Below are 15,413 nucleotides of genomic sequence, written 5' to 3'. Positions count from 1 at the left end.
AGTGGCCTTTGACTTCCTGTTTAAAGGCACATCCCTGCTGATTTCACTGGTACACACAATGCGTTTCTTCATGATTTCTGCTTGTGTCCCATGGTTCAAATGACACTCTTGATTTAGAAATTCCTTGGATTGACTTCATCAGTGACTTTGAATTAGGACTCTGGAACGCATTGGGTATCTTTTCTGTGGACTGATTCCAGAGCAGCAATATGATTTTTATAAGATGGTGAGAAAAATCATACATGATATTATGAATGGCATCTTAGTGTTGCGTATGGTATTTCCCCATGGCAGAGTTCTTTCTAGCACTCTCTTGACCTTTAGAATCTGGTATTTAGATGCAAGCAAAAAGAAAGCAATTATGCGTGGTGACGATTTGATAGGAGAAACATAACCTACCACACTGAAAATACTGTGACTGTTATGGTATTGTTACACAGCAGAGAAAAAAAAAACGAGTTGCAGTTATAACACATTCTTTCACTCAAACATTGTTTTGAATTGAAAGATTTCCTTTCAGTCCTAATGTTTAATTGGTAAGTGAACAACAGACATGAGTATAAATATTTATGAGTGGGATAATTATAACTTGCAAAGGTTTCACTGCTTTAATTTGGTTTAACTGTTTCTGCATGTACAATATATACACTGCATTATTGTGTGCAATTAATACATATTTTGCACTCATGGATAGAAAGTGGGAGCCCTGTGCTTTTTGTCTGTAACTACTTCTACACAGAGAAATCCATAGCAATCCTACTGTGCACATCTACATTCTTTGCTTTCTTTAACGTAGGCTCCACACATAACCCAGCAGCACATTTGACTGAAAAGCACATATTCCTCAATAACGGGCAATGAATGCACAAAGTACAGTAATTGTGACGTTTTAAGATATCATAACTGGATTATGGCGGAGCTTAATGTGCAGAGGATTAGAGGAAGGATGGACTGTTGAGGCCGAAGAAATGTGAAATGAGATCAGCTGAGGAGGTGTTCAAAGAGGATTAGGAGAGGACTCTTAATGTAGAGAAAGAAGATCTTGAATGATGTTCAGCCATTATAGTCAAAACCCTTAATTGCTGTAACATCTTTAGAGATGCTGGGCTGAACAGTGGTGTGTACAAGGATAGAACTGGAGCTGATTGAGCCTAGGAGAGCAGACAGTTATGTGCTTAAGGGCATCCTGCAGCTGGAGGAAGATTGAAGTGAATGTTAAGATTGGAGGTGATAACTGCTACACCTCTGGGGTAAGGAAATAGCCAGACATTTTACCACAGTGGGTAGAATATCTCGGCTGTATATCTTAGGACACAGGACTTTAATCTGTTGTAACCACTGCATTACTGTTGTGCTCTGCTGTTAGAATTTTGTTAATGAAATTGCGAAAATTCTGTTCCCAAATACACAAAGGCTCAATTTATATTAGGGTAGTTTTGACTTGGGAATCCTATATTCGACATATTGCCGTCAGCAGTGACCTCCAATAAAAAGTGCTATGAATTTAAATTCAGGACAATTCACCAATATTAACATGAGTATTGTGAGCATTGATTTGAATATGCTGCTAGATAAGGGATTTGCAATGAGTTAATGAAGGGATTCCTATCGGGTGCAGACCTTTTTAGACAATGGGTGAATTATTTCCACGTATTACTGCAGATCCCTGGATTCTACCACAGAGGCCACGGCTGCAGTATTGCAGCATGTTGTGTCTGTTTTGCTCCAGTGTCTTTTTTCATGGGTGGTGTAAAGGGTGTCTTAAAAAGTCAAAGTAGTTCATCAGAATAAATGAGCTGATTTGTAACTTTTCCTTTACTCCTGTAGTAAAAGTGAATGCACTGAATATTAGAAGGAACCAGATAACTTCCCATTTTTTATATGGAACATTACAGTACCTCTATCTTTTACTTAAGAGTAATTGGTACATCACTGATCATCAGAATCATCTTCTCTTCTGCCTGTGATTGCATGTCTGTCCTGTCATGGGACAAATGAAACGTTGCGCTTCATTAAAGAGAAAGTCCATGAGCATCAGAGACTGCTGCACACTTTCCTGTTACATTTATATCCTCTGTTACTCACTATAAAACAAACTAATTTATTATTCTTACCATTTCATGTCTTTGGTGAAGAAAAAGACATGTCTGCTGAGGAGATCAGCAGTACTTACTGCAACACATACTGGAGCATCAGAGGAGTTAAATATACAGTGTTTTCTGTTTTCTCTGACAGGTGTTGCACTGCATTTTGGTAACCTAATTCAGATTTATGACACTAGAGGTCTGCCCTTTCCTTTTAGCAAAGCAACCAAAGAAAGTGGTTGCAAAGGAACAAGTAATAGGTTAATTCTATGCTGAAAAGAGAAGAAAAGAAACACAATGTTTCGGCTGTGGACCCTTCTTCGGGAAGAAAGTGGTTGTTGCCAGACGCTCATTCTAAGGGTTAAAGGGCCTGAAGAGCTTGATTGTACGATTGTGTCAGTTCTAACTCTTGCTAATTGAAACGGATCATTACATTGCTTGGCTAGGCTGTGTGTGACAATGCCCAGAAGCACTGCTTCCAAGCACTGGTGTGTGGTGAGTGGACTTCGTCTGGGAGATTTTCAGGTATATCTGAACGGCTTTTAAAGACTTGCTGATGTATTACATTAACCTTATAATCTCCAAATAGATGTTCAATGGTACACCATTTATATACTGTATATATAAAAATATGCACTGTCATTTATTTATTTAGCTTGGATTATATCACTAACCTCAGACCTAAACCTCCTAGTTCCTTTCGTAGCCCTGGTGGTGATCCCTGTGGAAAAACAGGAAATCAAAGCTGGGCCCTGCCGTGAACAATGCTGGCAGCTGCCGCCGTAGAAAAACGGCAGGAAAAAATCTCTTAGGTGGAATTAATCTCAGTCACACGAGTGAGGGTAAGAAGTGTCCATGAGCGCTCTCCCTGTGCGAAAGGCAAGCAGAGCCCCACATGGTTTTGTGTGCTATTGTTTCAAGAGAAACACGCCAGCACAGGCAGCTGTCCGTGTCAGGACGATACAGAATGATCCTGCTGAGCTGAGATTTAAAAAATGGAAGGAGGTAGTAGTTCCTCGCAGAGGATATCTAGTCTGTCCTGTATATAGATTATTTATACTATACAGATATATCTGTATCCCATCATGATGCACACTTCTCAACAAAACTGCCTATTTTATTGTTTGCCTATTGCTCTTTGTCAAAATCAAAATGATTTATATTATTACTACAATGGACTGCCTTCCCTCCCAGAGTGTACCCTGTCTTGCGCCCATTGCTTGTCAGTTAAGGGAATGAATGGATGAATGTTACATATAATGAGAATCATATTATTACTATATTAAGTCATTCCTTTATATAAGTAAAATGAGTTTAAAAATAAGGTTATTGTGTTAGATGTTGGATAGTGTATTGCTTTTGTATAGTTGAATCTTCTGAAATCCTGGGCGTGCTATACTACAGTACACTTTGTTTTCTGCATTACGAAGCTGTTGGACTTGGCAGACTATCTGGTACTTGTTTCGAATGTGATCCCCCCTGTATTCAGACTAACTTGCTTCGCTTCAGACAGCACCCTGCAGCTGACAAAGACTCAAAAGCCGTCGATCCATCAGGCGGCGCTGCCGAGTTGTACTCGACTACCCGGAAGTGATTGTGTTCCTAGGCGGGTGGTGCTGGATCAGCACTTCCGGAACTGCAGGAGCCTTTCACTGCTCAGGAGACAGAGCAAAAAGGGGAAAAAAAAGCTTCAGGATAAAATACAAAAGCTTTAACACGCAGGGGTCTCAGCGCTTTCACGAGTGGCACCGATTAGGGGGATCGTGTTACTGAGTGGATCAAACCTAATCAACATCTGCGTGAAAGTAAGTCCGGATGATGATTTTCTTTCCTATCCCCCCTTTCACAGAAACAAATGACTATTATTAGCGATCTCAGTCTCGCCACTCTCCAGGAAATACATTTAATTAATGTTTCTGAAAATCGGGAGGGAGGTGGCATCGTGGACAAGTTCATACTTTGTTAAAAGATAATGCCAGTTAAAGGTGAAAGTTAAAGGAGGGCTGTTAAACATCTTTAGGTTTATCTCTTTTTCAAAAAAGACTTACCAATGAGATTATCACATTATTAATCATCCGATCGATCGAGGGGTGCTAGCAAAGCGTGTTTAGCTTTTGTCTGAAACCGTATCTTTATCTTTAAAAAAAAAATCGAATTTAATTACGAAAAGGCTATTTAAATTAGTTTGATCCGTTTAGAAGTCCAGACACGCAGTGAGGTACGTTGTGCGTACTCTCTGTTAACTGTTTGTTGAGTGTTTTTACAAAGCATTCTCTCCACTTTTGTGTTCGTGAAACCTTAAACCGTCAGATGTATCCAGAGTTCACTGTTGCCAGCAGAGCTCTACTGTTGCAGCTCTGGGCTGAGCTGTGAGCTTTGCGACGGGTGTCTCCTGCGTAGTCCGGTTCATGTTGAATTGTTGGCTTTGAGCTAGAAACAGCGCTGACACTGTAGTTGTCGGACACGATGGGTGCTTTCTTCAAGTTCCGAGTATGTGAACATACAGGATCACTTCGGGTTTCCCTTACCGGGTTCGCCACCATCGTTTCGCTGTGTGTACGGGGGCCTTTTCCTGGTCCGGAGCAAGTCCGAGCAGTACACCCGTCAGACTGCGCTGTGTGTCCGGATGAACTGAACGACACGACTGGGGTGGCAGCGCCAGGACACCCCAACCGCCTGTCGCGAGTACTGGGAAATGTCTTAACAGATCAGGGGGAAGACGCTTCCGCACGTTCCTGTGCAGCCCAAGAAGGTTTCTTTTAATGATAATTTAATCACCACGATTAAATAATCAGACTTAATTAAGAAGCTCATTAAATCTGATAATTTAATTGGCAGCTTGTAAACTGACGAAGCAGCCTCACAGAGTGTACGTGTAGGCTCGTTGGTGACCCAGTAACCATTTGTCTGCACTGCTGCTGTGCTGTTAAGGTGTTAGGATCTGGTGTGATCTTTGGCCCGTATTATGCAAAAGCATGGGAGCTCTGTGCTACTTGTATGACACTCAGCTCATCTCTCTAGTCCCATGTGTTCTGGACTGTCGCATAGTGGCTTCTGAAAGGTTTTTTTCTATTTGTACAGCCCTACCTCTAAGCTATAAGAATGAGAGTGTGTGTCACAGACCAAACACCTGTGACACACGATGTGCCCGTACGTACTCATTCGGATGTCATCTTTATTATTCCCTTAGACTGCTGATGTGTTCTGGGACCGTAAATGTTAATGAAACAGACACTAAGCCAGCACTGACCACTGTGAAGTCAGTTTTCAGAGGTTTAGGGCAAGTTTGGATAACCGTGGCGAACACACTCCCACACTCCTCGCTTGTTCTCTTCGTAGTCAACAGTATTGCAGTGCCTGGATCGGTAATAATTGAGCTTATTCATGTAAAAGCCCTAATAAAACCATGGCGGTAATGTACTGCAAAAAAAAATCAACTCATGACAGTTTGAATCGGATTATTCATAACTGTAAATAGGTCCTGTGCTCCAAGCAGTGTATATAGTTACAAGCAATCCTCCAAACAATATGTACTGAATACAAGGTTCCGATGTGAACTGTTTATTTTAAGTTTTGGTTTATATTCATTATCCTACTGATTACAACTTTTGTGTTCTATCCCCCATCCGTTTTGTATCCTGTCTTATTTTCTGTTTGACTGGCATTGCAGAGCTGCTTGTGGGGAAGTAAAATGGTTAACATGGTCACCTTATGAAAGAAAAACAAAATATGCTTTTGTAAGTAATGACCTTTGCCTTTAAGCTGTGCATATTGTATCTTGATCTGGTCTCCCCATTATTAAGCAGTCTAAAATCTGTCACAGTCAGTTTGTGAAACAGCAGTCAACATCTGAGAAATGTGTCAAGTGGCTTTTTGTAGCTTTGTGATATGTGAGCAAGTTGTAGCTCTATGTTGTATACATAGCAAATAGGTCATGGGATCTAGAAATCACTCCTTTTTGTGGCTTAAAGATTAAAAGAAAACTCCCTAGAGTGTTGTGCTTAAATACTGTGTTAACATTTGTTCCGAGCTCATGTGATTGTCTCGCCAGTTCAGAGTGGTGTCACAGTCCTAACTGTTGCCCAGTACTAGTGCAGGCTTTGGAAAAGAGATGGGAGGAATTCACAAGGCAGGATTGTGGAGACATTTGTTTGAGCTGGAAAAAAAAAGTTGACATACTGTGCCTGGAAACGGAGAGAAGTGTCTTATAGTCATCTGGTGAAGGGTTTTCTTTCGAAAATGTAAGTGCTAATTTCAAGTTCTGTACAGTGTCGTGGCTGGTAGACGACGAAATACTAATTCCACAGCGCAGATGAAAAGATCCTTACACAGCATGTACTTTTCTTGCTGTGAAATCCTCTTAGATGCTGAAGTGATTCCAAAATAGATGCATTCAAAATGTTTAAAAAGCATGCTTTGGAGATTGGATTAGTTCTTAGCTTCCCTTTAACGGCTGTGTTTTCTTTTTGGTCATGCTTTAGGGTGATGCACGCTTGTCATAAGGCACAATACAGCTGCTTTTTTTCCCCTTAGGTGCTTTTTCAAGGCAGCTACAGTTGTGCTGCCTGCAGTATAATAAGCAGCACCAAGGTCACAGTGTGAAGTGTTGAGAAAGTGATGTTTATCAGTGTCTTCAATTCACTTTTCTCCTTTTGCTGGATTTGCCACCCATTCTGCATTGGTTCCCTTGCTGTAAGTCACTCGTGTCTTTTCCTTGCTTTGTTAGTCTTCTTAATTGGATAACTCTGTAACCGACTGTAACCTGCCTGCTTCTTGTGCAGAAATGGATCGCAGGGGTCCTATTCCTAGTACTCTCCCCTTAAGCGTGTCATCTTGTGTGCCCGCAGACACAGCGAGAGTGGAACTAGACTTGTTACTCAGCAGTTTTCCTTGTAAGCTTTGGGAGGTGAGCTCTGACATGAAAGGGGTGTAGGTGGGCATTCAAATATGTAGGACACCTCACAGAAGTGAGCATTTATTTTGAGCAAGATTCACTTCTGAGCTCCAAGGAGAAGATCAGGAACATAAACGCATTCAGTGATTGCTGATACATTTGCAATTTGAGTTCTTATTTGTTTCCAGCTGCGGGATGGTACACCTGTACAGCTTCTAAGCCATAGAGGCTTGCTTCTCGTGTCGATAATGTACCTGTGAGCTGCTGACCAGAGCTCGCCATCGCTAAGCTGTGGGCGGCTGGAGCGTGTGCACACCAAGTCACTCCAGTCAGGGGCATTGTCGCCAGGGAAGCTCAAAGTGATTCAGATGTTTTTTTATGAAAATAAAAAAGAGCAATGCCCTTCTCCTGGCTGCATTTCTTATTTGCATTGCTCAGCTGTTGAGAGCTATGATCAACCTTTCTGCCAATAATACCAGTGCCTTCCGTCTTCTTCCCACCCTCCCAATTCAGAAAAAAAGAAGTGTTTTGTTTTTGTTATGCTTCTTGCGGCTGATGGAACAAATGGAGTGTTTCCACTCCAGAATCAAGGATGGTGGTGCTTCTTCTCGTGCCTTTTCGCATGGCGAAATCGTTTTGTTTTGAGAAACCGAAAAAGGGTACTGAGACTCATGTTTGTGTTTCAGGTAACTGCAAAAACCCATTGGAACTCCATGCTCTTTGTAGTACCTCAACTTTTCATACAATAATGCGAGCCTCTCGAGGTTTGTCAGATCCTGTCAGAATCTTTCATAAAACAGATTAATGGCTGACCACACTCTTGGAACTTCATTGCCTTGTGGCTGCTTCAGGTTTCTCCCAAGACATCCTCTAAATGAGTCTTATTAATGAGCGAGTCTGTCTGGCCCTTTGAAAGCAATATGTCTATGTTAGTTTGTCATGTTTGTGAACTGGTATCCTCTTGACAGAGGAGATTAAGTGATGCGTCACTATACAGTGCACGTGTTCAGTTTCCCACCTCTTCTGTCCTGCTTCAGGACTAGGTAGTGGCAAAGCATTTGGAATTAACCTTGAATGGTGTTGAGTGAATCTTTCACGTAGCCCATCAGATAGTATTTAGCTTGCGGTTTCCTGCTTGATCAATGGTTAGAGTAACCACGAATCTGTAATGTTGTGATCAGCAAAGTTTGAATTTTCCACCCGTCCATTTTCTAACTGCTTTTCCCAAGACAAGGTTGTGGGGGAGCCAGAGCCTATCCCAGAGCCTATCCCAGAGCCTATCCCAGAGCCTATCCCAGAGCCTATCCCAGAGCCTATCCCAGAGCCTATCCCAGAGCCTATCCCAGAGCCTATCCCAGAGCCTATCCCAGAGCCTATCCCAGAGCCTATCCCAGAGCCTATCCCAGAGCCAGCAAACACAAGGCAGGATGCCCCCTTGATGGGATGCCAGTCCATTTCACGGCACACGCAGATGCAAAAAACGCACACACTCGCGCCAGGGCCCATTTTCCCAGATACCATAATTTTACTGGGTTGGCGTTGGACTGTGGGAGGAAGCCGGAGCAGCTGGAGGAAACTCATGTGAACAGCAAATGCAGACGGCACCTTGGGGGCCGAACACTACAAGCCACCAATGCTAACCGCTGTGCACAAGTGTGAACTATCTGTCCCTTAGTATAAAGTCCCGGGTTTCTCTCAGATGGTCTGTAGGGTCCCTGTCCAATATACCGGCACTCAGTCTGCGAGTGAACAGCAGGGTGTCGGGCTGAAGCTGGAACAGTCAGGCGGTCCCACTCCTGCAGTCCGATGTGCTGCTGTTTCCAGCCAGTTCACACTCACAGCTGCCCCATAAGACACCCACTCCTCTGCCCTGTCTGCAGCCAATCAAAGTCCAGAACAACTAGAACGCTTCACATTGTTCTGAAATAAGCACTGAAGTACCAACATGCTAAAAACAGTGTCTCTATTCATTGTTTTGAGTATTGACTATCATTTATGGATAATTAACAGTTGATGAACCTTAAATTTGATTGAATGTCCATATAATAGTCTTAAAAGTTGTCTTTTTTACAGAATAGTTCCATTTATAACAAAATGTCATAGCTGAAATAGCTGCTGTTTGGTTCACATTGCTAAACATCAGTTCAGATTCATAATTACAATACTATTACCTAGGCCTGACCAGTAAATAATTCCAAAAACATTTACCAGCCTTTGGAAATTACTGTTAATGTGATACTGAAATGAATTCCCTCATCTCCAGAGCCTGGTAATTGTAAAATGCATCAGCTTCTTGAAGTGTATGTGATTATAGCATCCCACCACTCTGAAATCACGTCCATAGGTCATGCTCTGCCTTCAGAGTGTGTTGACTGTGAGGCAATAACTTTCTCAAAGATAGCATCCTGTCATTAGCACAAGCACAATCAGAGCTGTCCTAGTTGTCATGAATGTCGAATAGTGTAGGAGACACTCTGATCCTGTGCAGCTTACCAATAAGACTGTAATACTTCAAGTGAAAAAAACACTCAAACGCAGCAGAAGGAAAGTAAAAAAGCAAAACAACAAAAAGGCTGGCATGTTTAAAGTGTAATGAACATACAGCGCAGAGCAAGCTGAGAAACATCCTTTTTGTGATCATTTAGTACATCTAGTCAAGTAGCAAAAGTCCACAGCAAATGCGCTCTCACAGGCATGTTACTCAATTAACAGCGTAACCTTTTGTGCTCCAATGTGGTAACACCTCTCTGAGTGCGGGGGTTTGCCACAAACACCTACGTGCTGTTCCATTCTGTTTGCTGGCTCTGTGACTGGAGCTGTACTTTGTAATGCAGAGCACATCTGCGAATCTGATAGAAGTGCCTCGATTTCTGCCTACTCAGTGTTTGGGATGGTGGAGTCCAGGTTCGGTGAACGCCGAAAACAAAGTGTTTGTTTTGAAATAATAATTTCATTATTTTCTATCTGTGTGGAGTATGTACGTTCCTCCATTGTTGGTGTGGGTTTCCTCCAGGTGGTCAGGTTTATAATAATATAATAATAAACTTTATTTTATATAGCGCCTTTAAAGGTGGCTTCTCAAAGCGCTTTACAGGATGACAATAACAATAAATAAGAAGACTGTGGGACTGTTTCCTCCCACAGTCCAAATCCATGCTGGTGGGTTAGTTTGCTTCTGGGAGAGCTGGCCCTGGCATCCTGTCCAGGGTGAACTGTCTTGATCCCTGTGCTTGCCGGGAATGGGCTCCGACTCCTCTGTGATCCAGAATGGGATTAAGCAGTTAAGAAAACGGATGGATTGATTTCAATATCTGTGTTGCTCTCATTTTCATTTGACAGTCATGCCATGGCATGTTCTGCCATTTTCTTTTTTCATTTAGTTCTTCCCGTATGATCCTGAAACGTGACCATGACTTTGCTCTGGCTTTGTCTTCTTTAGGTTTTGTGGTTTTGGTGGCAGTAAACCAGAATTGTACAATAATGGCTGGGTAAAATATGGGTAACTTGCGGTCTTAAGGGATCCTTTGTGTTTTTTACCTGTGTGAATACAAGCAACGTTGTTGTGAGCGGCCCTTTCCTCAGCCTTACTGGGAAGTTGGGGATCCTGCAGAAGAATGAGTTGCCATGGTGTCGACACTGAGCCAACCCCTGACTGCGTGACCTTGGCAAAGTCTCTTCCTCCTCGGGCGCCTCTCTCCCTGATTGTTGTCACCGCCCAGGTTCGGATGTAGTGCCCAAGTCTCTCGGAGGCTCCGGGCGGGCACCAAGCACATCGGGATTCTGGAGGTCTGTGTTGCAGATAGAGCATGGATCTGCTGAGCCAGACCTTTGCACCTGAATGCCAGAAACAACAGCGCAAAAAAAAAAAGAATCCAGGCCACTGCAGAGCATCTCGAGTTATAATACCTCCACGATCCCAGAAAAACAGCAGAGCTTGCCTCCCTGCAGAGTGGCACGCAGCTTGCCAGCTGGTTTCTCCCTAGGTCTTATTTTCCACTAAAGGTTAATGACTTCAGGTGTAATTTTACTTAAGCTTTCGGAAAGCATAAGCCCATCTCTCCTGTTTCATTGAAAACCGTTTCTGTTATTCTTCACAGTCTTTAACGGAGCAGGGGCTTTAATCCAGTACAATTCCTCCTTAATTGAATATTAAACAGGTTAAGAATGAACGATTCTGTATCTGAAGTAGCCTCCGGCTCCTGTGGCACTTGCTACGTTTTTTTATGAGTGTCTCCTGTGTCTCCGCTAAATACTTAGCTGTACCAGCTGTTTTATGATTTATTATTATTAAATCAATAAAAATCGAATAGCTTGCCTTGTCAGTCTTTATTGATTAAAAAAATATATATATTATCCAATAAACATGAAATATTTTTCTCATCTGAGTGCCGACTCGGGTCTTTAGCTTTAGATTGAATTGGCCGCTGCAGCTGGGAGGCCCTGTTTCTGCCAGTGAGGTGTGCCCTGATAGAGGGATTCTGGGTTTCCATAACATCCGAGGTGCAGAGGCTGTGTTTTCTTTTTTAAGAATACAAGCAAGTTTTCAAACAATAGGAGGCCATTCTCCCCATCTAGCCTGTTAGGTAGTGAGCAGTTAATTGATCTTAGGATCTTGTCTAGCCTTTTCTTGAATGAAGCCAGGGTAATGGCTCCTACAACATGGCCCCTTATCTTATTCCTAAGTTCTACAACTCCCTGTGTAGGGACCCTCCTGTTCTCAGTTTGATATGTACTTCCCTGTAGTAATATCTCTCTAATAAATAAGGTACAGAAAGAAGTGGCAAAATATAACTATTATATCCTGGCAAGATATTTCTCAGGATCAGGATCTTCTAGGTGTTATAGGTGGCAGCAAGCTTTTCATATCTATTTCCTTGTTAATGAATTCACAGTTGTGAGTGCGGTGTGTATCTTCAGCATTGTGTGTCGTTGGTTCTGTCCAGTGTTTATTTCTCAGGCCATCCAGCTGTGCAGGTGGGTTTTCCAAACCCTGTGGTCTTGGAAGTACCGGATGGCTTCTGTGCTGCTACCCAGTCCTTTTGTTCTGGTACACAAGATACTCCCCAGTATTGCCTGTAAACCATGACCGACCGGTTCGGCGATGAGAGCACAGTGGCTGCAGGTGTTGGTGTTTTAAATAACTGGCTCCCTGGCCATGTTGACACTGTTTCATGCGGTATGTCGAGAAGCTCTGTCTCTCTCGGTGTTGAGGAGCTGAAGACCTGCGCCTTGCGAACAGACTCGGAAGGCATGCTCGTCCCACTCTGTCCCTCCCTTACACTGGGTTAACCTTGAATGCCCAGTTTTCCCATTTTCCGAAAAACCAAACCGGACCAGTTTCAAAGTGTGACAGAAGTGGAAGTCGGAGCTCTGGATTCTTTCAAGTTTCGTCTGTGGTGTTCGGCAAGGAAATTCCGCCACTCAGTAATAGTCTCGCCGTATTTTCAGCAGCCACCTTATCAACGAAACAAAAGTGATTACTGATGTTTCCGAGCCTGAGAGGAAACTCCTGGCCTTGTTATTGCTGTTAATTTGATGATTATGCAGCCTGTTTACGCAGTCTCTAAAAATAGGATTCAGGTACTACATACTGCTTTGGTTCAAAGACCATACATTCAGCATATTCACTTTATTATTGACCTATTATTACTTTTGTTTTGGATATGATAAATAACAATGCACCATGTTCCTTGAATTTGCATGCTCATTTTTTTTGTTGTAGAAGCGACAAGGGATGACTCTATCTGTCTGTTTTTAAACCCACAACAGATAGCCCCCTTTTCAGTCATATGAAAGGTTTATATAACAGAGCGCTGCCGAGCGTCGCCCTTCAGAGCAACTGCCTCCCTTTGATGCTGTTTTTTGCAGGCAGTGTGATTCAGGAGCTGTGAACATGAGTCACTCTCGGTTTTCGAACGCACTACTCCAGCCTTGCGTGTTGTGAGGATTTGACTGTAAAAGCATCTCGCTGTCGTCTTCCCCATCACTCACCTGTAGAAATATCAGTTTTTATCAAGTGGCTCTTTCAAAATTTGCCACTTCTCTGATATTACTCATTTGTAAAAATGTATCTGCCCCTTGGACAGCATGTCGGTGATTGTAACCGTTTATGTAGACTGTAACTACATAAACTATTTCCTGTTTTCTAGTGTAGAGAGTGGTAATCTTGGGTAAGAGGTCTTATCTTTTGAATGGCTCCTGTGCTGTTGCAGCAGGGCCTAACTATTTTTAAGTTTATTTTGGGACACTTTAGTAAGACGTTGATGGGTTCAAAGATTGCATTGTCTCCAGTTTGGGACATTCATTCGCTTTGTGCAACAGTTGTGTGATGGCTAGGCCTTCAAGCATCACAGCTCTCGAGTGTCCAGGCTGGGCCTTCTTCTGTGTGTGGATGACAGGAAATGTTTCAGCCGGCGGTATTGGAGTAACTCTAAGTGCTGTAGACATTTACAATAGATTGTAACTGACCAGGGTACTGTCATGTGCTGTCTATCTGCACAGTCACACGTGTCACCTTACTTTGGGAGAATTTCAGACCTGTGGAGGGGGACCAGAAGTGATGATTACAACAGGATGAGCTATATGTCCTCAACCCTTTAATGGTTTGTTTTAAGGTGCAGTGTGTGTACATTGTAAGGCATTAGAAATTGTTTCCACAAGGGGGAAGGGTTCAGAAGAAGCAGGCTTAGTGCTGTGTCATTTAGTGGAAACTTGGGCAGACTGCTCTAAACCTGACTGCAGCTTTGATAAGCTTCCAAACAGCAGGGCGCTTTTTTCATCTCGGACAAGCCCCGACAAAAGCCGGTTCTCTTCGTGCCTGAGGTCGAAGGCCTTGACAAAAAAAAGTTACAGTTTCGGCAGAACCAACAACAGAAAAGCTGAAGATGGGCTAGGCACAGCCACCTCCAAATAGTTCAGGTGGGTAGCTGCGTCAGCATGCGTAGGCTGCAAAGAAACAAGTAAGGGTTCAGAAGATACCGAGTAATGTGGGAATGAATAAAAAGAAACATATATTTATAAATATTTCCATGTTTTGTACACATGGTGTATTTTGATCAATTCCCTAAAGTCTTTAGCATGTCATTTATATTGAAAAATACTGAATGCACACCTGGATTTTCATGCCTAATCAGCTTTTCATTACGTGTTATCAAGGGTATGAATATATTTGGAGGTGGTAGTAATAGGTTTATTCCATGCTGAAAAAAAGAAGAGAGAAAACGCAACGTTTCGGCCATGGACCCTTCTTCACCTTTTTTTCAGTATGGAATAAACCTATTACTACCACCTCCAAATATATTCATACCCTTGATAACACGTAATGAAAAGCTGATTAGGCATGAAAATCCAGGTGTGCATTCAGTATTTTTCAATATAAATGACATGCTAAAGACTTTAGGGAATTGTTCAAAATACACCATGTGTACAAAACATGGAAATATTTATAAATATATGTTTCTTTTTATTCATTCCCACATTACTCGGTATCTTCTGAACCCTCCTCTTGCTTTGATAACCAGTATGAGGCTTCTTGTTTCATGAAGGATATTCAGTCATCCTGCACATGTAGCTCTTCTAGTGAAGAACAGTGCTGACAAGTTCTGGTCAAAACTCTTACTTTCATGTTCCCTTAATCCAGTAACTTGTTACAGGCTTAATATTTTTATAAAGTCTGTCCTTCTTTACGTAAGTACAAGTTTACGCTGGAAATGCTAGGGTAGGGTTTCTAGCTAGGATATCAGAAATAGAGGATGCAAAGCATCACTAAAGCATATGTGATTCGTTTGTGCAGCTCACAGGAGAGCTGACTGCGTCTTTCTGTGCTAGTCACAGGACTGTTAAGACAAGTTGTGTTTCACCCATCCAAATGATTTGGTCTTTCTTTGTTTTGGAAGTAATAATAATAATAATGATAATAATAATAATAATAATAATTGCTTACACTTATATAGCGCTTTTCTGGACACTCCACTCAAAGCGCTGTACAGGTAATGGGGACTCCCCTCCACCACCAGTGTGCAGCCCCACCTGGATGATGTGACGGCAGCCATAGTGCGCCAGAACGCTCACCACACACCAGCTCTCAGTGGAGAGGAGAGCAGAGTGATGTAGCCAATTCATAGAAGTAGTTGTGATTTGTTCATATGTTGCCATAGATATTTGCCAGAGACACCAGATTCATGAGGTCAGCCTTGCATGGAGACACTATATCCTGGCAATGCCAGAATGTTTCACCCTTGGGTGTGATTTTGTTCCCTGAAACACATTTCTTGACCAAGAGTGTGAGTAAAACCTTGTTAAAGTCTTCTTCCTGGTGCGCTAGCAGGGATTCCTGATAGTCCTGAATGTCTTGAGGAAGAGCACTACAACTGGGACTTTTTCTACAGCTGTAATTTATGATGTTTAGGTCAATAACGTTTTGACCTAGATATTTG

At 42.4% G+C, this 15,413-nt stretch overlaps 1 protein-coding gene across 4 annotated transcripts in view; it reads left to right on the top strand.

Moving 5' to 3' along the window:
- The first annotated feature begins 3,710 nt into the window (after positions 1–3,710).
- Positions 3,711–15,413, top strand: part of csnk1g1 (casein kinase 1, gamma 1) — a 65,111-nt gene continuing 53,408 nt past the window's right edge. For all 4 annotated transcript variants that reach the window (XM_006628933.3, XM_015343642.2, XM_015343641.2 and 1 more), the window contains exon 1: positions 3,711–3,889. The gene's annotated coding sequence lies outside the window, so the exon portion shown is untranslated. The remainder of the gene's footprint in view (positions 3,890–15,413) is intronic.

This window comes from Lepisosteus oculatus, chromosome 5 (assembly GCF_040954835.1).
Source record: "Lepisosteus oculatus isolate fLepOcu1 chromosome 5, fLepOcu1.hap2, whole genome shotgun sequence".
Taxonomy (NCBI): Eukaryota; Metazoa; Chordata; class Actinopteri; order Semionotiformes; family Lepisosteidae; genus Lepisosteus; species Lepisosteus oculatus.
Note: the sequence above shows the minus strand (reverse complement) of the source record. Positions and strands in the feature narration are given on the sequence as shown.